Source organism: Rousettus aegyptiacus, unplaced genomic scaffold (genome assembly GCF_014176215.1).
Source record: "Rousettus aegyptiacus isolate mRouAeg1 unplaced genomic scaffold, mRouAeg1.p scaffold_m13_p_2, whole genome shotgun sequence".
Classification (NCBI taxonomy): Eukaryota; Metazoa; Chordata; class Mammalia; order Chiroptera; family Pteropodidae; genus Rousettus; species Rousettus aegyptiacus.
The window spans coordinates 57,843,316-57,858,704 of record NW_023416295.1 but is presented as its reverse complement, the minus strand read 5'-3'; the positions used below and the strand labels follow the sequence as shown (position 1 = coordinate 57,858,704).

Genomic DNA, 15,389 nt, shown 5'->3' with positions numbered 1-15,389 from the left:
TTTAATTTCTTTCTCTCTCTCTTTTTTTAAAGTGACCCTTCTAATCCACCCCCTACAAATATAAAAATATGTCATTTTTTACTAAAACTTTTTGGCTAGGCATTTTAAATATATGCTTAAAAAAACAAATGATAAAATATGTTTAGTTTTGGGTGTGACTTTCCTAGTGCTTTTTTTTTTGGCTCCCTCAAATGCTGATTTACTCCTGCTACACTTGGAGTTTCCGCCTTCAAGTTTCAACTTGCTTTCCCAGTGACTTCCTGCCAAGCAGTGCCTTGCTCGGTATATTCCTTTCTGTCTGAATTCTGCCTTCAGGATTGAGCTCTGGAATCGTTGTTCCAGTTTTCTTTCTTTCCTTTTTTTGTTTTTGTTTTTGTTTTTGTTTTTGTTTTTAGAGACAGACAGGCATCTAACTCCACAAAGCAGGAACCCTAAAGTTCCACCACGTGAGCATTGGTGTTTAGATCTCAGAGGTGGGATCTTGAGGGAGAGGGCCTATCGCCAGAGCAGGCTTGATGAGCTCTGTTTTCTAACTGCAGTTTTGTCAGATGAGATGCTAATGCTGATGTTCTAGAAAAGCTATTACTTGAGGCTAAGAGAGAGATGTGCAGCTTTCTCCAGAATCCAAGCAGATACACAAAGTTGAAAATAGTATTACTGATTAAATTGATAGGGACCCAGTTTTACCAGATAAGATAAAAACAATAAACTGAGCAGAGTTCCAGATAAATTTATAACACCTAGGTCAATGACCCTCAGCCCCCTTTTAAAAGAAGACACACAGTTTCTCAACAGCACTACGTAGGTTTGGGTGGAAATTAATCTCCAAAAACCCTGTATTTTCCTTTCCTGCATTAAGCTAAAGATGTCCACACTATATTCCATGAGGCCTCTCTCTGGATGAGAAAGAAAATGAAGACGTTCATAGGAGATGGTCATGAGCCAGAGAAGTATAATGAAACACGATTATAAAAATGCACAGTTTGTACAATTTAACAGTTTATCAGAATTTATAATTCAATCCCAAACTTGAGGAGCACCTGGGGTGAGGGTGGACAGGCTACAAGAGAAGCAGGGCAGAATTTCCGAAGTCATTTCATGGTGGAAACAAAATAGGTATTTAACTTTTATGAAATTTTATTTTAATAAAGTTACGATGGCCAAGTGTCATCTTTCTAGACACAGCTAACAAAGAACACCAAGACGTGGGTTGTGTCTCTGTTCACATTTTGCACACAGAGTAAAGCAGTGGCCTGAGAGGCTCCTTAAAAAGAATTCTCTCCTGTTGCAAGAATGTCACAGTAATAGAGCTCAGAAAACAAACAGACTTGGTTCTCCCATGGGGTCTAATCATGACCCCCAAAAAGTGAGCCCACGAGAAAATCCAATTCGTCCATGTTAAGCTGATGAAAGGGACATTAATCTAGCTCCTCAAAGGTAGATTATTTACTCTCACTCAAGCTACTAGGCAACCCTGTGGCCTGAATAGCAAAAAGAATGCTATTTTATTTTCTCTAAAAGCTATAAGCTGAATGTCCACACGATTCTACTATCTTAGAGATACAGCTAGCCTGGTCACATATATGAAAAGCAACTCACATTTTCTCTCCAAATGACTTTAAATTTTAATCTTTATTGTCCTCTCCCAGCTGTCACAACTCCTCTCTGCCAGATTCCCCATTATTTCAAGAGACAAGAATATTCCCTAAGGCCTCTTTTGAATATACGTCTTTCTGAGCTCATGTCTCTGGTTTCTTGGGAGATTGTCGCATCAGTAAATCTATCTTCTGCCTGGCTCCTTGGTTCTGAAAATAATTATCATCACTTCAGCCAGGCACAGCCAACATTTCTCACTTACATGTATTTTTCAGTTCAAGCACAAAGTCTTGCTTAGACTGTTCCATTTCTATGTATAAACTTGGCATAATTGCAGATGAATAGAAAGAAGCCTTTCTGCAAATAAGTCAATCGCCACATGTGGGCCACAGCAAGACCCTATCTGAGCCTGGCCCAAAATGGGTTATGTCCATTACATGGAAGCTCTAGGAAGGTACAGCATGTGGAACAATAGTCTGACAGATCATAAGGATTAGCTTGCACCAAAAGCTCCCAGTATTAAAAAAAAAAAAAAAAAAAAAAGCATCAAAAAGCCTTGCTCTTTTAGAAACATTCAGAGCTTTCAAGCCCACACACACTCAGATAGTACTGATAGTGCTTTCTCTGTTTGTGGGATTTGGAAGAGCTACAAAGAATAAAGAGCCACAATATTTTGACAAAGTGATGTATTCTTGTCTTTAGGTGTAGTTAGTAGAAATACACCTAAACATCATAAATACAAGAACATTTGAGTGTATAAAGATATAGGGATACAATAGATAAATGTACATACTTATTTGGTATATATAAAGTATTAATGTTTTAAAAATCACCTATTTGTGTAAAACTTTACAGTTTTAAATATACTCTCACATATATTATCAAGACAGAGTCAGCATAAGAATAACTTATTATCCAACGAATATTTAAACAGCATCTCTTACTTTCTCCACTTTTTCTGATTATATGAGAGAGGGAATTACTAATTATTTTTTTTTATTTAATTAGGATTTATACTCCATCTGTTTCTAAACAAGATTTGAAATGATATGTAATATTAAACCCAAGTTAAAATAGCAACATTAAAAATCAAAGATCTTTTAAAAACCAGTACAAGTAGTAGAGTTTCTAAGCAATTACAGCTGGGCCACGAACTTGCCTCTCACAGGAGTCAACATTTGCTTACCACGTGGAAATGCTGAACTCCTGGGACTGTTTAACAACATGTTTCCAGACATGTCTCACCAGCAGGGCCCCTGGATTAATTATATTGCTGCATTTCTCAGTAAGTGGTTGGTAAACCAACTGTATTAGAATTTTCAATGGTGCTTATTTATTAAATGCAGATTCCTGGCCCCGACCTAAGATCACTGGTGGTACGATTCTGGGATTTATATTTTCATATATCCACTAGGTGATATTTTTGCTCTCTAAAGTTTGGAAACCACTGCCTTTCTGGGATTGGTGCCTGTTCATGGGAACAATAGAAAATCTAGCATCAAGAAGGTAGAAGATTGTCCTACTGTTCAGTCTCTCGGACACTGCTTTATGCTTTCCTGTTTCTGCCCTGTGCTCATAACACTTTCAAATGCCTGGTCCACTGCCCACTTGATGTTTTACTTTGAATGGCTCCATGTGTTTGGCCTCTTCTAACTGTACTATTATTCTTCTTTCCGCATCCCTTCCCCTTCATGCTTATCAATTTTTTTTTTTTTTATTCCTGGCACAGACTCCTAATATTCACGTATGTTCCATCACCTGCTGATTACTCTTAAGCTCACTATGATTGCTCTGCACATGAGACAATCCCTCACTTGGGAACAATTTTCTACACTACTGTTCATGGAACATGTGAAACACTCCCTCCCCAGCTTCTGGCCATCGATGCTCAGTTGGCCTAGTAGGAGGAATTATCTGTTCTCTGCCCTTTAATGTTATTTCCAGTACATGGACTTTATTGAATTATTCCCTACATTTGAGGTGCACATCTTATGCTTTTTTCTACTCTCAGAATGCTCTTAGACACAGTCATAGCCCCTGTTATTCTCTGCTTTCCTCAATATATTCGTTGGCTTATACTATTGTCTTCAGATGTGCCTCATGCATTTGCCAATTTCACATGAAGACACAACCAATATCTATGGTCTTAATTTCCACACTGTAGTTTTCAGTCCTCCAGTCACTCGGGAATTCATCATTATCTAATGCTCACTGACTCTCTAAGTTTTTCTCCTGTTTTCTGTGAATTTTCACCTTTTCTCTTAAAATTTAGAATAGTATTCTGCCCCCATTTCTTAGGATTAAAGGACTCCTGTCAAGAACTATTCTTTGTCCCTAGCTCAGCGCTTCTCTTTCAGGCCACCTGAGAAATCATTTTTAAAAGATCATGTACAGAACATCCTGAGAATTTTCTATACTCGACTTTGCTTCCAAAGATACCGGTATTAACAAGACCAGATGGAAACCCCACCTCCACTCCCAGCTTCTTTAGTCTTCTGCACAAGACTTCGAAGTTTCCAGAAAATCTTCCACTTTTCCTCAAACTGATCATATAAGCCAGAACAAGTCCAGAGTGTCTGGTGGGTTTAGATCTCACTTCTGAATTTTGGGAGAGTTCACAGGGCAGGCAGCACAGCTGACAGGGCACAGCAGGTCTGCACACAGGCAATTCCATAGCAATCTGCAGGGAACCACAATTATCTTTTCATGGGACTTAGTCATATGATTTCTTTCATCTGCTGGGGTGCCTGTGAATCCTAGTCAAGTGCCAGAGCTGCCTCATACCAGCTGGAGAGGGCCAAATGCTAAATTTTTAGGACCTTTGCAAGCTAGTTGTTAAACAAGGCCATTAATAAACAGTAAATTATAGAAACTTGAAATAAAACATTGTATTTAAAAACAAAGGTAACTCATAGTCAAAGCTCATTACTTTCCAATTATTTTACTATTATCTATGCTGCTGAGGTTGTTTATACCTATTATACCTATACACTAGAAATAATATATGATGTTGTGCAACTGTACATTTCTTCCCAATTCCGTGTTTAATGACATCAAGTTGGCAGTTTGAAATAAGCCATGGTAGGAATATTTATACCGCAGAAATCAGTAAATGCTACAAATTAGGGCTTACCCCGTCCCCTCATCCCACCCCCAGTTAGTTGTTAAATGCTTACCAGCACATTATTGCTGTAAACCCACTTAGTATTAAGATGGAAAAACACAAAAATATAGTATCTGTGTGAAATTTCCCAACTTTACTTAAAATATTCACATTTCCTCCAACTTGCTTTCCGTTCAATGTGGTCTAACATCTCCCAAGTCAGACCTGCGGAAGCATAATTATATCAAATAATGGACCTAAATAATGTTTCTATTGAATTATTACTTCATTTATTGGTTCTGGTCTTTAAGATGAAGTCAGGAGTTCCCCTACATAAGTTTTATATCTCATTTTCTCTGCTCAAAATCCCTGCTCTTCTACATTGTCACCTAGACCCTACTCTGTACATGTGTTTACATCTGTGTTAGTGTGTGTGTGTTTGTGTGCGCATACCTATGTGCACTACACTATAGCTGGATAGTTATTTCTGACTGGCTAACTCTAACTTAAACAACAACGAGTTAAGCCCAGCTCAGAAACTACTAAAATAGTAGAAAGGGAGGTCATTAGGCGTCTTAGAATCAATACTAGAATTCTTCAGAAGGAATTCAGGAAGAGGTCAGCAAACGTTATTAAAAGGTCAGGAAATTGACTCAGGAAAATCTAAAGAAAGTGAGACTCCTTATATGGCAATGATAACACTAATGGGAAACTAAAAGTGACCTTGGAGAATGATTGAGAATTTAATACAGAGACATCATTGTTCTCTCTTTCCCCTCAGGATAAATCAAGAGGGATTCAACTTACAGCACTTTATTAAAAGAACTTTAAAAGAATTCAGTAAGAGAAAATTATCTTAAGGTTTCCCCCCTAACGTTTTTAATCAGCCATTTTAATCAATGATTCCATTGAAGCTTAATTTGAATGAAGGGAGTCTTATTACTAAAAAGTCATGCAAAAATGCAGTCAATGGAAGATGGATGTCTGAATTTTCCCCACAAGTAGATCTGAATGTTAGCTTTCTAAATATTCTCTGAGATTTAAGCTTAAATGGCTATGTATAATTAAAGGATAAGGATATGAATACCTAAGACATATAATACAGAATCGACACCCCCCCCCCCAAAAAAAAAGTTCTGTTTGAAACTCAGCTTTTGATCATGTCAATGGAGGTCTTTTTGTGGGAGGGCCTTGTAGGCCTCAAATAAACAATTTTCCTTAAGAATCTACTAGGTTTATTTGTGTCTAATTCCATTAACACGTGTAGCCTTCTAGGATAATTCCTTTCCTAGTCTTTACTAGCACTCTAATGGTAAATATAATTTCTGGATGAGATTCTTGTAGTATCCTGAAATTTGTTAAATCTCTATGCATCAAAATCCTTTGGAAATAGAAAGAGTGTAAACCACTGGATGTACTCGTTAATTGTTTAATGCAATTAATTTTACTTAATTTGTTCAAATTAATTAATTAATTAATTAATTAATTAATTTACAGAATTAACTCAACTTAAATCCTCCAAGATTAAAGCTTCCAAGGACTTCCAAATTTGGCCTCTATTTATCTATTCAACCTCTTCTCTCAACATAACCTTTCCCCAACCCACTCCAAATTTTATGCTGCAACTACACTATATTATATTTAGTTCCTTGAAATTGCCATGGATATTTGGTAGGAAGACATTTCTCATTTCTGAAAGATATTTTCCTGCTATGCCTAGCTGGGTTAGGTGCCGCTCCCATATGTTTCCACAGGACTTTGTGCTTGCCCTTAGCAAGAATATCTGAATTTTCCATCAGACTGTTAGATCCTTGAAAACAAGAAGTATCTTTGTTGTTTATCATTCTATGTCAAGATAGTAGGCATTCAATCATAATTATTTAATTTATAAATTAAATAGGCTAATGAATTTTAAATAATGTTTACACTGGGTTCCCACATTAGAGGCTCAGTCCAGCAACTCTGAACTTCTGCAAAGAGCGGCCCCATTTCATGGCCATTATATTCATCATTTTCTGAATCATGATAGGGACGATGTAGCGCCCCAAAGGCAAATCTATGAAGATTTTGTACACATGTCAGTTTATGCTTTTGCTTTCTTTCCTAGTGGTGCCTGAAGTTTCATCGGACTTTCTGGCTATCTTCAGGGCAATAATTGTAGTTGACTCAGGATCTCTTTTTTTAGGTCGGAAAGGATCATTCAGAACTATCATCCTGTAAGCATGGTTTGTAGGATAGAAAAATCAGAAAAAGTGAACTGAGTTTAAATTTATCTTGTTTGATTTTGTGCGTTACTGGCAGCACAAACTTTAGCCCTTTGTTAAACAGAACTGAAAAACCACTGTAAAGTTCAAGAATATCGTCTCTCTAAGGAATGAAAGCAGAGTAAACTTTCATCATGATGGGGGAAATCAAATATACCTTGATTTTGAAACAGCTTTGTCCTCATAAAGACGACTTAAGGGAGGAGACCTAAACAAGAGTGGAAAAACAGAGTCAGGGACGAGAAGACTAGTTACGATTAGTTGAGAATGAAGTCTGCTCTACAATTGTGTGTGGGCTTTATGGAGAGAATGGAAAAGTGGCGTGGAAGTAAGATGTGAATTTTTTAAAAATAAGAGATCTTATTTGGTTTTATTAGTTTGCTCTAAGGTATATGATACTTTAAGCTTGGAAAATAACTTTCTCGTAAATAGTTTCAAAATAAAAAGATATGTTGATATTAATTTAAAACCATTTTCAGCTTATAAGTTATTTGAAGTTATAGTTTTATAACAGATCTTAGATGCTTCTAGATGACATTTTTTGCAATAAATTGAGAATTTTAGCTTCAAGTCCTGTCTTGTAGGAAGATTGCAAGTGAATAAGAAAGATAACTTTATTACAATTTTTAGTAAAAATATAGTCATCTGCTTAGATTCTTAATAGGAAGAAGCAGATTTTTCTATTCCTTTAGGCGTAAGAGTGCCACATAATACAAATCTCTTGCTTGTAACTGATGATAATTAAAAATTGGTGATTAAAGCATAGCCATTTTTTCTCTGCCTCTCTTCACAAACCTGCCCTCTCAATGTTTTTAATAAAAAGTTCAGAGAAAAATAGTATTAATTTTATGTCATGAAGCTTTGAAAAGCAGCTCAAGAGGGTTGAGACCCACTCAAACTAGTCATCCTGGTAGTGATTACAAATCATTCTGATTGAAGGAACAGAATAACTGAAAGATTCTGTATATTGGGTCAAAATACCATCCTCATGGACAGGGGTGGGAGATGGGGTTTAGTGGAGCTGTATATGAAAAAGATGATCGTTATCTAGGAGTACATGCTGTAGCTGGTTTTCGTGTCTTACTTATTTATTTTATACTGAATAGTCTCGTCACTTTTTTCCCCCCAGGACATTGACTTTTTTGAAATGTTTAAGTACGCTGTATTGAGAATGTTCTTCGTTTCATATTTTTCTGATTATATTCTCTTGGTATCTGTTTTCCTTGATTCCCCTCTTTCACCTGCATTTTCTGTTAACAGTGAATTATGTCTCATACAGGGGTTGACAAACTACAATCAGCAGGCCAAATCTAATCCATTGCTTATATTCATAAATAGAGTTTTACTGGACCAGCCACACCCATTTATTTACAAATTGTCTATGGCTGCTTTCCTGCTCTGACGGCAGAGTTGGACAGTTGTAACCAGAGACCATATTGCCCACAAAGCCCCAAATAATTATAGTCTGTCTCTTTCTAAGAACTGTTTGCCAATTCATAGACTAGAAAATTGGTTAGATTGAGGTGAAATATTTTTGGCACAAAGGTGATGTATCTCATATTGCATCATCTCATGAGGCACAATGTCAGACTGTCCCACTATTAGTGGTGCTAAATGAGTATACTTGGTTAAGATGGTGATAACCAGATCTCTGAATTGTTAAGGTATATATATTTTTTTCTGTTTTTATTTAGTAAGTAATTCATAGAGTGATACTTTGGCTTTGTTTAAATATTCTATATCTCAAAAATATTTCATCTAAAGTTTTTACCATCCATTGATGATCTTTGTCTGCATTAATTGTTACATTAGAAACTGAAAACTGTCATTTTCTACATCTATCATTCCTTCAACATTCATGAGCTCACACAGTAAAATAGCCTAAGCTCACCTTACAATTGCCCTGCTAAATAACTAGAATCAGCCATTTTTCCCCTTAATCAACCCTCATTCCTTTAGGTGAAAATGATATTTAGACATTAGTAAAAATGATTTAGATACTAGATTGTGTGATTTAGTACCTAGAGTGTCCTGTCTTGTATACTGAGTTAGAGTTCTGGTTCAGAGGCTTGAAATATTTATTATTTGGCTCTTTACAGAAAACATTTACTGACCCCAGGTCCAGTGGGAAGGCAAAAGGGAGGGGCATTACTTAAATAGTACAAAGAATGCTCATTGCTACTGAAGTGTCATTGTTTCTGGGTCCTTTCAGCGACCCTTTCTAGAGGGAGAAAAATTTATTTTAAAAAAAGAAAAAAATCACAAGTTCTTATTGATATTTTCATTTTATATTTAATATTATAGTTTTTAAAATTTATATTTAATATGGCATCTCTTCTTGTACACTCAGTCCAAGTCCTATTAACGTTAAAATGTTCCTTTATATAGTTTACCACAGATGTAAAACATTTCAAGTTTACAATACTAATGTTACCACTAATAAAAAGTTTAAAGTTTAGGATTTCTTTCCAGTATGTTTTCCCACATCCAAATGAGGATGTGCAGAGTACTATTTTCAAAAGTTACTTGAGACAATTTTTTAATGTGGTAATGTTATCTTAGTTGGGAAGGCTATAAAAACATTCTTATGATAATTAGAGAAATTTAAATGTAGACCGAATGCTAAAGAACACTATGGAATTATTGTTCATTTTCTTAGGTATCATAATGATATTGAAGTTAAGCAGGCAATTGTACTTATTCTTAGCTAATTCATACCAAAGTATTTAGTGGTGAAGTGTTGTGATGTCTGCAAGTTTCTTTTAAACAGGCAAAACACAGTGTGCATGCAGGTGTGTGGGAGGAGGGAGGTGTGTGGTGTGTGGTGGGGGGAGTGTAGGGGAGGGGGAGAAAGAGAATACAAACAAAGCAAACAGGGCAAAATACTAACAATTAGCAAATCTGGGAAGAAATTCTTTTTGCCATTCTTGAACTCTTCTAAACTTGAATTTTCTTTTTAAATTTAATATTTTATTAAAAAAAGTGGAGAAAGATGACCATTAATTCAAAATGGATTTTTAAAAGCGATCCATATGCCTGGTCACCTTGGGCAAAATTAATTAATGTGTGTATCGTGAGGACGAAGCTTTTAATTCTGCTCTGCTTTAGCAGGAGGGTCAGACGATACTTAGAGCTCTAAGTGCTTTACTGTGAAAAGGGAATACACAGACAGAAGTGTAATCAGAGGAGAGAATGATATATTAGGCTGAGTAGAATTTCAAGTTTTCCTAGCTTTCCTTCATTCCAGTTCAGTTTATCTAGAGGCTAGTTAAGGATAGAACCCACGTAAACGGAACTATTTTGTTTTTTAAGCAACAACATTAAAACTCTTCCTTTCCACCATCCCTCTAGACCTAGGGTCAGCAAACTTGTTTTGTAAAGGGCCAGATAATAAATATTTCAGGCCCGTGGGCCATACTGTCACTGAATGTGTCACTGTGGCACACAAAAGCAGCCACAGGCAAATGAATAAACATGGTTGTGTTCCAATGAAACTTTGCTTGTGGACGTAGAGATTTTAATTTAAATAGTTTCACACAACAAGCTTTCTTCTTTTTTGCAACCCTTTAAAAATGTATAAAACATTCTCAGCTTGCAGTTGATACAAAAGAAAAAAAAAAATAGGCAGAGGGGTAGACATGGCTCAACCCAGAGAACGAAAGGGAAAAACCTCCAATGAGTTGAAACTTACTATTGTGCCTTTGTGTTTACTGCCTGTTAGCTGCCTTACTTGGCTTTGATGAAGGAAAGGGGCTCCTTTGGATGGTGTGACAGGTCCAGGCAGCTCTATGCTCTTAAGCTGTTGAGCAGACTGAAGAGTCTCCTCCCAGACCCCTAAAATTAAAGAAGTCCATAAGCTGCTCTGAATAGGAAACCTCATTCTAAGTTTGTAATTGGCATAATTGGGAAGAGCCATAATGTGGGTAATAATAACTAGAGCCTTGGCCTATCTATCAGTTCCAGATCCCCTTTTAACTAGAAAGAGGTGTCTCATTCACTTCCTTCTGCAAGTAAAGTCACCTCACTTACTGTCTTTGTACTTTGGGGCCTTTGCCTTGACAGGTCCATCTCATGTTAATACCTCAGTACAATCAAATGATTTTGTTTCTAGTTATGAACTTTAAAAAAAAAATAAGTGTAGCAGATATCGACATAACTTCTTAAGTAATAACCTTTATTTACAATCATTTACATCCTTTAATAATATTCCATAGTGACCCTTAATCTGCAATGTATGGCCATTTAGTGGAGAGGCAGTAGAAGAGATTTAAAAATTAAAATAATTGAACTAGATAACTTTAAGAGTTATGACCTTTCATGCTTAGGCTTGACAATTTGGGGATGGCATTTTTTTCTTTGTTAAGAAAAAAGAAAGCAAACATAAGTAACCAAAAGAGTAAGGCAATTCTTTGTTATTCTAATTTAACCACAACAGAAACAAGCCTGGCTCACTAGTGGCTCACAAGTCTACAACTGTTCAAGGCCTCACCATTTGCTTAGTAGTAGTTTATTCTAGCTCTATTCATTTCTTCACTTAATGAATATTTATTGAGATTTAATTACCTACAACATGCCAAATATGAGGATACTATGGTGAAGACAGATACAGATTCCAGTCTCAGAGAATTTAGAATTTACTGGAAAAGATAAAAATTTAAAAAGTAATTACAATTAAAAAATGATAATTGAGATTGCATAGATATGAGGCCCTGTGATGCTTTTTAAAGGTGATTACAAAATCTTGGATACACCTACTATTGAGAATTTGGGTGTTAATGTCCTTCACTTGAATCGGGATTGGCTTATAACTACTTTCAGATGAAATAGAAGTAAAACTATGTAATTTCCAAGGCCAAGTCATGAAAGGTCATTAGACTTCTGCCTTGTTTGATGTTAGACAAGCTCCTGGAGTCCTGAGGTAGCCTGCAGGAAGTCCAGCTTCTCTGAGCCCATCATGCTTTGAAGAAGTCAAGTTTCATTTAGAGACCATGCAGAGCTTCAGTTGACAGTTTAGCTTTCTAGTCATCCCAGTCCAAATGAAAGAAGTCACCAATTAGTTCAAACATTCACTGTCAGCCATTTTAAATCTTCCTGGCCAATATTCCAGACATCACAGGTCTAAGACAAGCCATACTGTCTCTGTGTTGTCCAAATTCCTAACCCAGAGAATCCATAAACATAATAATAACGTCGTTGTTGTCTTATGCCAATAACTTATGAATGGTTTGTAATGCAGCAACAGTTCATCACAACAGGCACCATGAGAACATAACCTTTTCTAGGGGCCAGAGAAGGCCTCTCTGAGGAAGTCACATTTGAGTAGAGACATGAAGAAGGAATAGGAGTTAACCACAAGAGTGAACTTTGGTAGAAGAAATAATCTGTCTGAAAAGCCAGTGAAGGCAAGAGAAATCCTGAGGCCCTTCGGGAACTGATGGAGTGTAGCAGTCTGGAGAGGAATGAAATGTCCAGGAGGCAGGTGAGAGATAAAAGACGAAGCAGAGTTACCATAACTCGTCTCATAAGCAACATTAAGGCATCTGCACTTTATCAGAAGCGTGAAGATAAACTCCTGAAGGGTTTTCAGTATCAGAATGATACAACTGGATGTGTTTATAGACAAGGCTGAAGAAGTGGCAAGTTGTAGGTGACAGATAATAGTGGAATGATCAGGATAGCAAAGGGAATCAGTATTTAAAAGGTAAATTCAAGGGATTTACTAGGCCCTTGGCTGTGGGAGTGAGGAGTGAGAAAGGGAGGAATGATACTCTGGATTTTGAAGGCAGCGAATTTCAGAGTGCCTCTCTGGTCAGTTTAATGGGTGACCTAAAAAGCTAACAGTTTTAAAGAGGGTCAGAGCAAGAGAAAGCTGTCCACTGGGTTCAAGTCACAGGGCAGACAGCAATTCCACTTGGCCTCATGATACAGTGAATTCTCTGACATGCTGTGTATTCTGGATGACCAGAATGTTCTATACAGCCTGTCAAAAAACGTTATAGGTTTTTGTATAGTAGAGATGCTGAGGGTTCAGCCACACACTCATGCTTTCTTTGCATGAATGATTTTTCTTTTAAGAAATAGCTCTTAGCTTGCTATTGGGTAATTATTACGATGGTGACCATTTGTCAAGTAGGTACAATGTGACAGGCATTGCAGTAAGTACTTCCCTATTTTAAACTATTTCTCACTACTACTATATAAGGTGTTTTTTGTTTGTGTGTGTGTTTGTTTTTTTTTACTTCCATCTTATAGATGAGGGTTGGTATCAATGGAACTTTTGCTTTTAAGATACTGGGTGACGGTGAGACTCTAGATACTCAAAATGAGCTGGGTATGATCTGAGCCACTTGGTTATAAAGCTGGGAGTGGCTAGCAGCACAGACTAGTGAAAGTCTGTGGTCTGGGCTTAAGCAAGACCTGAAGACAGGTAATTCGCATGATCACATGGCTCACGCTCCTTCCACACTGACATCCTTCCCTGAACCCACACCTATGGCCCCTGGGGCATTCTTGATGACTAGCTGATTGGCAAAAAAAACGAGCCAGCTTTACAGTTGGGTGGGTCTACATGTGTACTGGCTCCAGACATAAGTAGAGTGCTATGGTGGACAGTCTTGATCTGAGGTATCCCTGAAGGGTGGTAAAGAAGAAAAATTTTCCATGTGAGCATAATTTCAATAAGAATATCTCAATGTTCGCTTTGCCTGAGGTAACGGGTTAGTAATTGCCACATGTTACATACTCAATAAATATTTTTTGAGAAAATGAATAAATGATGAATTAATCCAGGGGTCCCCAACCCCTGGGCTGAGGATTGGTACCGGTCTGTGACCTGTTGGGAACCAGGCTGCACAGCAAGAGGTACGGGCGGGAGAGCAAGAGAAACTTCAGCTGTATTTGCAGCTGCTCCCCAGCACTAACATCACTGCCTCAGCTCCACCTCAGATCATCAGGCATTAGATTCTCATAGGAGCACCAGTCCCTGGTGCCAAAAAGGTTGGGGACTGCTGGATTAATCATATTTTATCCACAGTAGTAAATGGTTTGGCCAACAGGCTAGACATTGAAAGAATATGATTAGAGGATTTGTGAAAGAAAGACTCAGAGAGATTATGTGGATGGATTTGGTAGATTGGGCCCAGAGTGTAGGAACATTGTATGGAGGTGATTTTACAGAACTGGGTGGAAGAGGTGATCTGCTTGTATTTGTGAGCCCTCTTTCCCAGCAGCCTGGTACTTGCTCAATGGGTTCATGATAAAATGCTCCCAGCGGTAGGAACAGAAGCTATGCATTGCTCAACTGCATGCGTTGCCCTTGTCAAGGCTGATCTGACTAATGTCACTCTGAGCCCTTGACAGGGCATAATACACTGGGGAAATTAGCCAGTGTTAGCTGGTTACAACATTATATGAAACCCATTCTATCATGGGAACGGTAGAAAAATAATTTGTTTTCTTTCCCTATATATCATGTTTGCACCATTTGTGTACTAATACTATCTCATAGGACATTGCTTCTTCTTTAGGAAGAACCCAGTGTTTCACTATATCACCCATACACTGTCATTCTTATAAAATGGAGGAATGGCCTACTGAAGACTCAAGATACATTGTGAGCTGGGAGATAGATAATATTTTGTGAAGTTGGATGCTATTTTACAGGAAGTGTTTTGCTCTGGAGTAGTGACCAGTATGTGCTGCTATTTCTCAACACTGACAGAACATATACATACCTGGATCAATAATTAAAAGAGAGAATGGCGCTTTTCGTAATTAACCCTAAAGACCCATTTGTAAAATTTGTTTCCCATCCCTGAGATTCTAAGTTCTGTTGGTTTTAACTTCTACTTTCACCAGAAGGACAACAATGGCTATTTGAATTAGGAGCTGATGCAAAGATTTGCCTTTTGGGGGTTATCAAACCAGTAAGCAAACAGATAGAAAAGAAATTTAGTGCTAGCCAGAACAATTGACCCATCAAAGGGAAATAGGTTCGGGAAGGAGCAGATGGAATCCGAGGAGCTGTTAGGATACCTGGTATTTACATGCCCAGCAGTAACAGTCACCCTACATAAACCAGTCCCTCAGACACCAAGGTAGAAGTTAACTTGAGTTGTAAAAGGTAAAATTATACAGTGTTAGGTAGAAGGAAATTTTTTGGTCATTTTAGTATAGAAAGAAAAGTATTAGACTGTAGGAGATACTTCTTTTTCTTTTTCTTTCTCTCCCCACCCTTTCCACTCTCGCCCTCAAGCTCTTTGGAAGAAATCCTTGCTGCAAGCTGATGCCAGACACTTGCTTTCCTAGCCTCCTTCCCTGCTAGCACATGAGCATTTGACCTGAGTTCAGCCCATCAGATACTTCACTTGGCAGCCAGTGATAAAAAGAAGCAGGGCCTGGGGAGATGCTCTTAAGGCCATGGGCAG

The 15,389-nt window shown here is 37.5% G+C and overlaps 1 protein-coding gene across 13 annotated transcripts in view; it reads right to left on the bottom strand.

Annotated features, from left to right (window-relative positions):
* CCDC148 (coiled-coil domain containing 148) overlaps positions 1-15,389 on the bottom strand; it is a 195,135-nt gene that overhangs the window by 19,381 nt on the left and 160,365 nt on the right. The gene's annotated exons all lie outside the window — the stretch shown is intronic.